Below are 13,493 nucleotides of genomic sequence, written 5' to 3'. Positions count from 1 at the left end.
GACAGGCCACTTCCTGCATGAAATGTTCTCAGGTTTTTGCCTGCCATATGAGTTCTGTTATACTCACAGACACCATTCAAACAGTTTTAGAAACTTTAGGGTGTTTTCTATCCAAAGCCAATAATTATATGCATATTCTAGTTACTGGGCAGGAGTAGTAACCAGATTAAATCGGGTACGTTTTTTATCCAGCCGTGAAAATACTGCCCCCTAGCCATAACAGGTTAATCTAACCACATTGTCCGATTTCAAAAAGGCTTTACAGCGAAAGCAAAACATTAGATTATGTCAGGAGAGTACCCTGCCAAAAATAATCACACAGCCATTTTCAAAGCAAGCATATATGTCACAAAAACCAAAACCACAGCTAAATGCAGCACTAACCTTTGATGATCTTCATCAGATGACACTCCTAGGACATTATGTTATACAATACATGCATGTTTTGTTCAATCAAGTTCATATTTATATTAAAAACCAGCTTTTTACATTAGCATGTGATGTTCAGAACTAGCATACCCACCGCAAACTTCCGGTGAATTTACTAAATTACTCATGATAAACGTTCACAAAAAACATAACAATTATTTTAAGAATTATAGATACAGAACTCCTTTATGCAATCTCGGTGTCAGATTTTAAAATAGCTTTTCGGAGAAAGCACATTTTGCAATATTCTGAGTACATAGCCCGGCCATCATGGCTAGTTATTTTGACACGCACCAAGTTTGGTACTCACCAAACTCAGAATTACTATTAAAAAATTGGATTACCTTTCCTGTTCTTCGTCAGAATGCACAAATGGTGTAAAATAGTCATATGTTTGAAAAATGGAAGTTTCAAACATATCATTGGATATTGGCGAGGCATTCCACTAGCGGAACATCTAGATGTAAGAGGTTAAATCGGGTAAGTTTTTTATCCGTCTGTGAAAATACTGCCCCCTATCCCAAACAGGTTAACAAACAGATTAGCGACTATTTCGAATCCCACCGTACCTTCTCCGCTATGCAATGTGGTTTCAGAGCTGGTCATGGGTGCACCTCAGCCATGCTCAAGGTCCTAAACGACATCATAACCGCCATCGATAAGAGACATTACCGTGTAGCCATATTCATCGACCTGGCCAAGGCTTTCGACTCTGTCAATCACCACATTCTTATTGGCAGACTCGACAGCCTTGGTTTCTCAAATGATTGCCTCGCCTGATTTACCAACTACTTCTCTGATAGAGTTCAGTGTGTCAAATCGGAGGGCCTGTTGTCCGGACCTCTGGCAGTCTCTATGGGGGTGCCAAAGGGTTCAATTCTCGGGCCGACTCTCTTCTCTGTATACATCAATGATGTTGCTCTTGCTGCTGGTGATCCTCTGATCCACCTCTATGCAGACGACACCATTCTGTATACTTCTGGCCCCTCTTTGGACACTGTGTTAACCTCCAGACGAGCTTCAATGCCATACAACTCTCCTTCCGTGGCCTCCAACTGCTCTTAAAAGCAAGTAAAACTAAATGCATGCTATTCAATCGATCACTGCCTGCACCTGCTCGCCCGTCCAGCATCACTACTCTGGACGGCTCTGACTTGGAATATGTGGACAACTACAAATACCTAGGTGGCTGGTTAGACTGTAAACTCTCCTTCCAGACTCACATTAAGCATCTCCAATCCAAACTTTAATCTAGAACTGGCTTCCTAAATCGCAACAAAGCATCCTTCACTCATGCTGCCAAACATACCCTCGTAAAACTGACCATCCTACCGATCCTCGACTTCGGTGATGTCATCTATAAAATAGCCTCCAACACTCTACTCAACAAACTGGATGCAGTCTATCACAGTACCATCCGTTTTGTCACCAAAGCCCCATACACTACCCACCATTGCGACCTGTACGCTCTCGTTGGTTGGCCCTCGCTTCATACTCGTCGCCAAACCCACTGGCTACAGGTCATCTACAAGTCTCTGCTAGGAAAAGACCCACCTTATCTCAGCTCACTGGTCACCATAGCAGCACCCACTCGTAGCACGCGCTCCAGCAGGTATATCTCACTGGTCACCCCCAAAGCCAATTCCTCCTTTGGTCGTCTTTCCTTCCAGTTCACTGCTGCCAATGACTGGAACGAACTGCAAAAATTTACATTTATCCGAGGAAAGTAATCCTTCTAACCCCCCCCCCCCCTTAAAAGATTTAGATGCACTATTGTAAAGTGGTTGTTCCACTGGATATCATAAGGTGAATGCACCAATTTGTAAGTCGCTCTGGATAAGAGCGTCTGCTAAATGACGTAAATGTAAATGAGATGGAGTTACGTCGGGATGCCACCGGGCTGCAAGCAGAAGTCGGGAAATACCAATATTGGGATTACTTAACCTCTCTAGGCTAGGCGGGACGAATTCGTCCCACCTACGTAACAGCCACTGCTATCCTGTGGCGCGATTTTCAAAACCTTAAAAATCCTATTACTTCAATTTCTCAAACATATGACTATTTTACAGCCATTTAAAGACAAGACTCTCGTTAATCTAACCACACTGTCCGATTTCAAAAAGGCTTTACAACGAAAGCAAAACATTAGATTATGTCAGCAGAGTACCAAGCCAGAAATAATCAGACACCCATTTTTCAAGCCAGCATATAATGTCACCAAAACCCAGAAGACAGCTAAATGCAGCACTCACCTTTGATGATCTTCATCAGATGACAACCCTAGGACATTATGTTATACAATACATGCATGTTTTGTTCAATCAAGTTCATATTTATATCAAAAAACAGCTTTTTACATTAGCATGTGACGTTCAGAACTAGCATACCCCCCGCAAACTTCCGGGGAATTCGCTAACATTTTACTAAATTACTCACGATAAACGTTCACAAAAAGCATAACAATTATTTTAAGAATTATAGATACAGACCTCCTCTATGCACTCGATATGTCCGATTTTAAAATAGCTTTTTGGTGAAAGCACATTTTGCAATATTCTAAGTACATAGCCCAGGGCATCACGGGCTCGCTATTTAGACACCCGGCAAGTTTAGCACTCACCATAATCATATTTACTATTATAAAAGTTTGATTACCTTTTGTTGTCTTCGTCAGAATACACACCCAGGACTGCTACTTCAATAACAAATGTTGGTTTGGTCCAAAATAATCCATCGTTATATCCGAATAGCGGCGTTTTGTTCGTGCGTTCCAGACACTATCCGAAATAGTAAAGAAGTGTCGCGCGCATGGCGCAATTCGTGACAATAAAATTCTAAGTATTCCATTACCGTACTTCGAAGCATGTCAACCGCTGTTTAAAATCAATTTTGACGACATTTTTCTCGTAGAAAAGCGATAATATTCCGACAGGGAATCTCCTTTTCGGCAAACAGAGGAAAAAATCCCAAAGGCGGGGGCGGTCGGGGTCACGCGCATAAGCCAGTGTCCCTTGATCGGCCACTTGAGAAAGGCGATAATGTGTTTCAGCCTGGGGCTGGAATGACGACATTCTGTTTTTTCCCGGGCTCTGAGCGCCTATGGACGACGTGGGAAGTGTCACGTTAGAGCAGAGATCCTTAGTAAATGATAGAGATGGAAAAGAAGTTCAACAAATGGTCAGACAGGCCACTTCCTGTAAAGGAATCTCTCAGGTTTTGACCTGCCATTTGAGTTCTGTTATACTCACAGACACCATTCAAACAGTTTTAGAAAATTTAGGGTGTTTTCTATCCATATGTAATAAGTATATGCATATTCTAGTTACTGGGAAGGAGTGGTAACCAGATTAAATCGGGTATGTTTTTTATCCAGCCGTGTCAATACTGCCCCCTAGCCCTAACAGGTTAATCCTATCCCAGGTATTCCTTAAAGAGGTGGGGTTTCAGGTGTCTCCGGAAGGTGGTGATTGACTCCGCTGTCCTGGCGTCGTGAGGGAGCTTGTTCCACCATTGGGGTGCCAGAGCAGTGAACAGTTTTGACTGGGCTGAGCGGAAACTGTGCTTCCTCAGAGGTAGGGAGGCGAGCAGGCCAGAGGTAGATGAACGCAGTGCCCTTGTTTGGGTGTAGGGCCTGATCAGAGCCTGAAGGTACGGAGGTGCCGTTCCCCTCACAGCTCCGTAGGCAAGCACCATGGTCTTGTAGCGGATGCGAGCTTCAACTGGAAGCCAGTGGAGAGAGCGTAGGAGCGGGGTGACGTGAGAGAACTTGGGAAGGTTGAACACCAGACGGGCTGCGGCGTTCTGGATGAGTTGTAGGGGTTTAATGGCACAGGCAGGGTGCCCAGCCAACAGCGAGTTGCAGTAATCCAGACGGGAGATGACAAGTGCCTGGAATAGGACCTGCGCCGCTTCCTGTGTGAGGCAGGGTCGTACTCTGCGAATGTTGTAGAGCATGAACCTACAGGATCGGGTCACCGCCTTGATGTTAGTGGAGAACGACAGGGTGTTGTCCAGGGTCACGCCAAGGTTCTTAGCACTCTGGGAGGAGGACACAAGGGAGTTGTCAACCGTGATGGCGAGATCATGGAATGGGCAGTCCTTCCCCGGGAGGAAGAGCAGCTCCGTCTTGCCGAGGTTCAGCTTGAGGTGGTGATCCGTCATCCACACTGATATGTCTGCCAGACATGCAGAGATGCGATTCGCCACCTGGTTATCAGAAGGGGGAAAGGAGAAGATTAATTGTGTGTCGTCTGCATAGCAATGATAGGAGAGACCATGTGAGGATATGACAGAGCCAAGTGACTTGGTGTATAGCGAGAATAGGAGAGGGCCTAGAACAGAGCCCTGGGGGACACCAGTGGTGAGAGCACGTGGTGCGGAGACAGATTCTCGCCACGCCACCTGGTAGGAGCGACCTGTCAGATAGGACGCAATCCAAGCGTGGGCCGCGCCGGAGATGCCCAACTCGGAGAGGGTGGAGAGGAGGATCTGATGGTTCACAGTATCAAAGGCAGCAGATAGGTCTAGAAGGATGAGAGCAGAGGAGAGAGAGTTAGCTTTAGCAGTGCGGAGAGCCTCCGTGACACAGAGAAGAGCAGTCTCAGTTGAATGACCAGTCTTGAAACCTGACTGATTTGGATCAAGAAGGTCATTCTGAGAGAGATAGCAGGAGAGCTGGCCAAGGACGCCACGTTCAAGAGTTTTGGAGAGAAAAGAAAGAAGGGATACTGGTCTGTAGTTGTTGACATCGGAGGGATCGAGTGTAGGTTTTTTCAGAAGGGGTGCAACTCTCGCTCTCTTGAAGACGGAAGGGACGTAGCCAGCGGTCAAGGATGAGTTGATGAGCGAGGTGAGGTAAGGGAGAAGGTCTCCGGAAATGGTCTGGAGAAGAGAGGATAGGGTCAAGCGGGCAGGTTGTTGGGCGGCCGGCCGTCACAAGACGCGAGATTTCATCTGGAGAGAGAGGGGAGAAAGAGGTCAAAGCACAGGGTAGGGCAGTGTGAGCAGGACCAGCGGTGTCGTTTGACTTAGCAAGCGAGGATCGGATGTCGTCGACCTTCTTTTCAAAATGTTTGACGAAGTCATCCGCAGAGAGGGAGGAGGGGGGGAGGGGGGGGGGGGGGAACATTCAGGAGGGAGGAGAAGGTGGCAAAGAGCTTCCTAGGGTTAGAGGCAGATGCTTGGAATTTAGAGTGGTAGAAAGTGGCTTTAGCAGCAGAGACAGAAGAGGAAAATGTAGAGAGGAGGGAGTGAAAGGATGCCAGGTCCGCAGGGAGGCGAGTTTTCCTCCATTTCCGCTCGGCTGCCCGGAGCCCTGTCCTGTGAGCTCGCAATGAGTCCTCGAGCCACGGAGCAGGAGAGGAGGACCTAGCCGGCCTGGAGGATAGGGGACATAGAGAGTCAAAGGATGCAGAAAGGGAGGAGAGGAGGGTTGAGGAGGCAGAATCAGGAGATAGGTTGGAGAAGGTTTGAGCAGAGGGAAGAGATGATAGGATGGAAGAGGAGGGTGTAGCGGGAGAGAGAGAGCGAAGGTTGGGACGGCGCAATACCATCCGAGTAGGGGCAGAGTGTTGGATGAGAGCGAGAGGGAAAAGGATACAAGGTAGTGGTCGGAGACTTGGAGGGGAGTTGCAATGAGATTAGTGGAAGAACAGCATCTAGTAAAGATGAGGTCAAGCGTATTGCCTGCCTTGTGAGTAGGGGGGGAAGGTGAGAGGGTGAGGTCAAAAGAGGAGAGGAGTGGAAAGAAGGAGGCAGAGAGGAATGAGTCAAAGGTAGACGTGGGGAGGTTAAAGTCACCCAGAACTGTGAGAGGTGAGCCATCCTCAGGAAAGGAACTTATCAAGGCGTCAAGCTCATTGATAAACTCTCCAAGGGAACCTGGAGGGCGATAAATGATAAGGATGTTAAGCTTGAAAGGGCTGGTAACTGTGACAGCATGGAATTCAAATGAGAAGATAGACAGATGGGTCAGGGGAGAAAGAGAGAATGTCCACTTGGGAGAGATGAGGATTCCAGTGCCACCACCCCGCTGGCCAGATGCTCTCGGGGTATGCGAGAACACGTGGGCAGACGAGGAGAGAGCAGTAGGAGTAGCAGTGTTATCTGTGGTAATCCATGTTTCTGTCAGCGCCAAGAAGTCGAGGGACTGGAGGGTAGCATAGGCTGAGATTAACTCTGCCTTGTTGGCCGCAGACCGGCAGTTCCAGAGGCTGCCGGAGACCTGGAACTCCACGTGGGTCGTGCGCGCTAGGACCACCAGGTTAGAGTGGCAGCGGCCACGCGGTGTGAAGCGTTTGTATGGCCTGTGCAGAGGGGAGAGAACAGGGATAGACAGACACATAGTTGACAGGCTTCAGAAGAGGCTACGCTAATGCAAAGGAGATTGGAATGACAAGTGGACTACACGTCTCGAATGTTCAGAAAGCTAAGCTTACGTTGCAAAAATCTTATTGACTAAAATGACGAAAGTGATACAGTACTGCTGGCTGGTGAAGTAGGCTAGCTAGCAGTGGCTGCGTTGTTGACTTTGTTTGAACGTGTAGCTGGCTAGGTAACCTCGATAGTTTCAGTACTACACCTTATCATGATACAAAAGCAACTATGTAGCTAGCTAACATAGCACTGTGTATTTAGTTTCTACAATGCTGCTCATCGGTAATAGTTGGCTAGGTTTGGAAAAATGGCGTCGCGGGGAACGAAAATAGCTGGCTAGCTAACCTCGATAATTACTCTAAACTACACAATTATCAAACTATGACAAAGACAACTATTTAGCTAGGTAACACTGCACTAGTCAAATCGTTCCGTTGCAATGTATTAGTTTCTACAGTGCTGCTAGTCGGTAAAGGTTGGCTAGCTAGCAGTGGGTTTGATGATGACTAGGTGTGTTGACTAAGTCTGGAGTCTGGACAACAGCGGCGCGTCGCGGCGCGGCTGGCTAGCTAACCTCGATAAATACTCTAAACTACACAATTATCTTAGATACAAAGATAGCAAAGACAACTATGTAGCTAGCTAACACTACACTAATCAAGTCGTTCCGTTGTAATGTAATAGTTTCTACAGTGCTGCTAGTCGGTAGAAGTTGGCTAGTTGGCTAGCTAGCAGTGTTGACTACGTTAGGAGGACAAAAATAGCTGGCTAGCTAACCTCGATAATTACTCTAATTACTCTAAACTACACAATTATCTTTGATACAAAGACGGCTATGTAGCTAGCTAAAAAAAAAATTGCTCAGATCAAACAAATCAAACCGTTGTAATGTAATGAAATCTCTGAAGCTGGAGACTCATATCTCCCTCACTAGCTTTAAGCACCAACTGTCAGAGCAGCTCACAGATCACTGCACCTGTACATAGATTGGCTGTTTACAGGTGGGCTATCTACCTACCTCATCCCCATACTGTATTTATTTATTTATTTATTTATCTTGTTCCTTTGCACCCCAGTATCTCTACTTGCACATTCATCTTCTGCACATCTACCATTCCAGTGTTTAATTGCTATATTGTAATTACTTCGCCACCATGGCCTATTTATTGCCTTAACTCCCATATCCTACCTCATTCGCACTCATTGTATATAGACTTTTTGTTTTCTTTTGTTCTACTGTATTATTGACTGTATGTTTTGGTTATTCCATGTGTAACTCTGTGTTGTTGTATGTGTCGAATTGCTACACTTTATCTTGGCCAGGTCACAGTTGCAAATGAGAACTTGTTCTCAACTAGCCTACCTGGTTAAATAAAGGTGAAATATATACTGCTCAAAAAAAGAAAGGGAACACTTAAACAACACAATGTAACTCCAAGTCAATCACACTTCTGTGAAATCAAACTGTCCACTTAGGAAGCAACACTGATTGGCAATAAATTCCACATGCTGTTGTGCAAATGGAATAGACAACAGGTGGAAATTATAGGCAATTAGCAAGACACCCCCAATAAAGGAGTGGTTTGGCAGGTGGTGACCACAGACCACTTCTCAGTTCTTATGCTTCCTGGCTGATGTTTTGGTCACTTTTGAATGCTGGCGGTGCTTTCACTCTAGTGGTAGCATGAGACGGAATCTACAACCCACACAAGTTGCTCACGTAGTGCAGCTCATCCAGGATGGCACATCAATGCGAGCTGTGGCAAGAAAGTTTGCTGTGTCTGTCAGCGTAGTGTCCAGAGCATGGAGGCGCTACCAGGAGACAGGCCAGTACATCAGGAGACGTAGAGGAGGCCGTAGGAGGGCAACAACCCAGCAGCAGGACCGCTACCTCCGCCTTTGTGCAAGGAGGAGCAGGAGGAGCACTGCCAGAGCCCTGCAAAATGACCTCCAGCAGGCCACAAATGTGCATGTGTCTGCTTAAACGGTCAGAAACAGACTCCATGAGGGTGGTATGAGGGCCCGACGTCCACAGGTGGGGGTTGTGCTTACAGCCCAACACCGTGCAGGACGTTTGGCATTTGCCAGAGAACACCAAGATTGGCAAATTCGCCACTGGCGCCCTGTGCTCTTCACAGATGAAGCAGGTTCACACTGAGCACATGTGACAGACGTGACAGAGTCTGGAGATGCCGTGGAGAACGTTCTGCTGCCTGCAACATCCTCCAGCATGACCGGTTTGGCGGTGGGTCAGTCATGGTGTGGGGTGGCATTTCTTTGGGGGGCCGCACAGCCCTCCATGTGCTCGCCAGAGGTAGCGTGACTGCCATTAGGTACCGAGATGAGATCCTCAGACCCCTTGTGAGACCATATGCTGGTGCGGTTGGCCCTGGGTTCCTCCTAATGCAAGACAATGCTAGACCTCATGTGGCTGGAGTGTCAGCAGTTCCTGCAAGAGGAAGGCATTGATGCTATGGACTGGCCCGCCCGTTCCCCAGACCTGAATCCAATTGAGCACATCTGGGACATCATGTCTCGCTCCATCCACCAATGCCACGTTGCACCACAGACTGTCCAGGAGTTGGCGGATGCTTTAGTCCAGGTCTGTGAGGAGATCCCTCAGGAGACCATCCGCCACCTCATCAGGAGCATGCCCAGGCGTTGTAGGGAGCTCATACAGGCACGTGGAGGCCACACACACTACTGAGCCTCATTTTAACTTGTTTTAAGGACATTACATCAAAGTTGGATCAGCCTGTAGTGTGGTTTTCCACTTTAATTTTGAGTGTGACTCCAAATCCAGACCTCCATGGGATGATAAATTGGATTTCCATTGATTATTTTTGTGTGATTTTGTTGTCAGCACATTCAACTATGTAAAGAAAAAAGTATTTAATAAGATTATTTATTTCATTCAGATCTAGGATGTGTTGTTTAAGTGTTCCCTTTATTTTTTTGAGCAGTGTATATATATATTTTTTTTAGATATCCCAGCAGGCAAAATGTGGAACACATCTTATGTCATTTTCTGGTTAAGAAGACAAAAGGCCTTATTCTTATCATGGAAGTTCAGCGTTACAGTGTGATTGACATTTAAAGGCAATGTTCCCAAGTTAGCGGAGACTCCATTCACAGTAAACCCTGCAAATGTCAGCTCAATCAGAAATGGCTATTAAATGTAAAGCTTCAGTGATACATATTTTATAGGGCCTATAATATAACCAGATTACAACCAACTGGTCTCTGTTACAATCAGGTAAATATTTTTCATGGCAAGACAACATTTGGCATATCTTGGTCATATAACCAAATCTGGTTAAGATAACCAAATATGTATTTTTGTGGTTCCTACCAGTTTTGCCTGCTGGGATTGACCCAGTTTCAAGATTAGCTTGCTTTGACTATTGGAGAATATGGGATTGATTCAAAATGTTTACTCAAGTCATTAATAATCATCCTTTGAGAAATATCCAGGTGTCCTGGATCTGTTTAATGTCAATGTGGAAGTTCTAGCTTTTTCACCTGATCAAGGCCATGTTCAACCTCACCTCACCTTGCCTGAACAGGATTGGCAGAACAAAAAGTATTTGGGAAGATGGGGAACAGGCTGGCCCGCATAAAGAACAGATGGAATGCCAGTTTGACAGCAAGTTAGTAAGTAAACACTAGTCAGGGCTGCTATTTTATTTATAAAGCTCTATTTAGGCATGTTCAATAAGAAATGTTTCATTTTAGTTCTGTTTCCATTGATATTTGTTGGGTATTTCCCAGGTGACTAACTTCCTGGTTCCGGTTGCCACATAATGGTTCTTTTAATGAACGTTGAAGAAAATAACAATTAATAGGTAAGCATTGTGTTACCATTCTACACTGTAATTTATCAATCCCAGCCAATTAGCATACTGTAAACGTTAAGTAAAGCATACTGTGACTTCCTACACAACCACTATCCTAATTATGTAAGTACTACTTATGAAAAAATATCAACACGTGAACTGCACACATGCACCATTCAGCTTAACCATTTACCTCCTACCAACTCCCCTGGGCAAAGAAGTCTCTTCTTCCAACTGTAGTCATAAGTATAGCCTTATTGAGTAATGGCATACTTTATACTTGGTTAATAGCGGCGCAATTTCTATGACATTAAGCATTAAAACGTTCATTTTTAATTTAAGGAGCCCAATTACCCATAGGCTTACGGTATGATGCCATCACAGGATCAGCCTGGGACATTTATGGAAGTTCATGCAGGCTACACAATCATGCCTGACTATTTCACTCTCTCTAGTTAAACACATCTAGGAATGCATGTGGAAATGCCCCCATGAATTAACTCTTGTTCAGAGTAATCCATCACATCATGAACACAGCGCACTGCAGTGCTCTGGGGCTATCGCTAACTACTTTTAGCTCTGTTACTTCTCGGCCAGGGCTTGTGACACTAACAAGACATGTTTTAATTGGGCATACATCAGAGGTAAGGGTTGCCTAAATGTTTGGTGGAGACACACTAAAGGGAGTATGTCTTGTGCAACTAGCTACATCATTTTATCATTATTGATTTGTAATAATACTTCAATGTTCTTTCAAGGTGCAAATGACTTGCATGAGTGAACCCCATCCCTTGACTATTTGGAAATATGTGGAAGTTTTAAAGAGCATCCTGTTCTGGTCAGAAAACACTCATTATTCATGAATGCCTCACCTCGTTTCGGAGTGTGCGTTGATGTTAACCAGGCATTTGGTATTTTATTAGGATCCCCATTGGCTGTTGCAAAAGCAGCAGCTACTCTTCCTGGGGTCCACACAAAACAATACAGAATGACATAATACAGAACATCAATAGACAAGAACAGCTCAGACAGAAATACAAATATATATAATTTAAACGCAAACGTAGCCTACTTATCAATGTATACACAAACTATCTAGGTCAAATTGGGGAGAGGCATGTGTGTTTTGAAACCAGGGTTCGCTATTTATTTGAGCAATATGAGATGGAAGTTCCATGCAATTAGGACTCTACGCTTTCTTGAATTTGTTCTGTATTTGGGGATGGTGAAAAGACCCCTGGTGGCATGTCTGGTGGGATAAGTGTGTGTGTCAGAGCTGTGTGCAAGTTGACTATGCAAACAATTTGGGATTTTCAACACGTTTCTTCTAAAAAGAAGTGATGCAGTCAGTCTTTCCTCAACTCTTAGCCAAGAGAGACTGGCATGCATAGTATTTATATCAGCCCTCCGATTACAATTTAGAGCAAAACTTGCCGCTCTGTTCTTGGCGCTGCAGCTTAACTATGTCTTTCCTTGCAGGACTGGACCACACGACTTGACAATAATCAAGACTAGACAAAACTAGAACCTGCAGAACTTGCTTTTTGGAGTGTGGTGTCAAAAAAGCAGAGCATCTCTTTATTACGGCCAGACCTCTCCCCATCTTTACAACCATTGAATCTATATTTTGACCATGACAGTTTACAAATCTAAAGTAACGCCAAGTAATTTTGTCTCCACAACTTGTTCAACAGCCACACCATTCATTACCAGATTCAGCTGAGGTATAGAACTTAAGGAATGATTTTACCAAATACAATGCTCTTAGTTTTAGACATGTTCAGGACCAGTTTATTACTTGCCACCCATTCCAAAACAGACTGCAACTCTTTGTTAAGGGTTTCAGTGACTTAATTTGCTGTGGTTGCTGATGCGTATATGGTTGAATCACCAGCATACATGGACACACATGCTTTGTTTACTACCAGTGGCAGGTCATTGGTAAAAATAGAAAAGAGTAGAGGGCCTAGAGAGCTGCCCTGCAGTACACCACTCGTTACATGTGACATTAGACAAGCTTCCATTAAAGGAAACTCTTTGAGTTCTATTAGATAGATAGCTCTGAATCCACAATATGGCAGAGGTTGAAAAGCCATAACACAAGTTTTTTTCAACAACAAGTTATGGTCAATAATATCAAAGGCTGTACTGAAATCTAACAGTACAGCTCCCACAATTTTCTTATTTCATTTTTTTTTCATGAACAGTTTCTTTCAACCAATCATCAGTCATTTGTGTCAGTGTAGTATATGTTGAGTGCCCTTCTCTATAAGCATCTGTTGTTAATTTGTTCACAGAGAAATAGCATTGTATTTGGTCAAACACAATTTTTTCCAACAGTTTGCTTAGAGCTGGCAGCAAGCTTATAGGTCTGCTGTTAGAACCAGTAAAGGCCGCTTTACTACTCTTGGGTAGCGGAATTACTTTGACTTCCCTCCAGGCCTGAGGACAAAGGCTTTCCTCTAGGCTCAGATTAAAGATATGACAGATGGGAGTGGCTGTAGAGTCAGCTACCATCCCCAGTCGCTTTCCATCTAAGTTGTCAATGCCAGGTTTGTCATAATTGATCAATAATAATTTTTCCACCTCTCCCACACTAACTTTCCAAAATTTTCTTTCATTATGTTTTTTTTATACATTAATATAATTGCTCACTGTTTGTTGTTGGCATTTCATGCTTAAGTTTGCCAATGAAATAATCATTAAAATAATTGGTAGCATCAAATGGTTTCATGATGAATAAGCCATCTGATTCGATGAAAGAGAGTTGAATGTGTCTTTCTACCCAAAATTTAATTTAAAGTAATCCATTTTTTTTTTTACCATCATTCTTTATATCATTGACCTTAATAC

Source organism: Salmo salar, chromosome 22 (assembly GCF_965601325.2).
Source record: "Salmo salar chromosome 22, fSalSal1, whole genome shotgun sequence".
NCBI classification, from domain to species: domain Eukaryota; kingdom Metazoa; phylum Chordata; class Actinopteri; order Salmoniformes; family Salmonidae; genus Salmo; species Salmo salar.
This window is presented reverse-complemented; position numbering follows the sequence as displayed.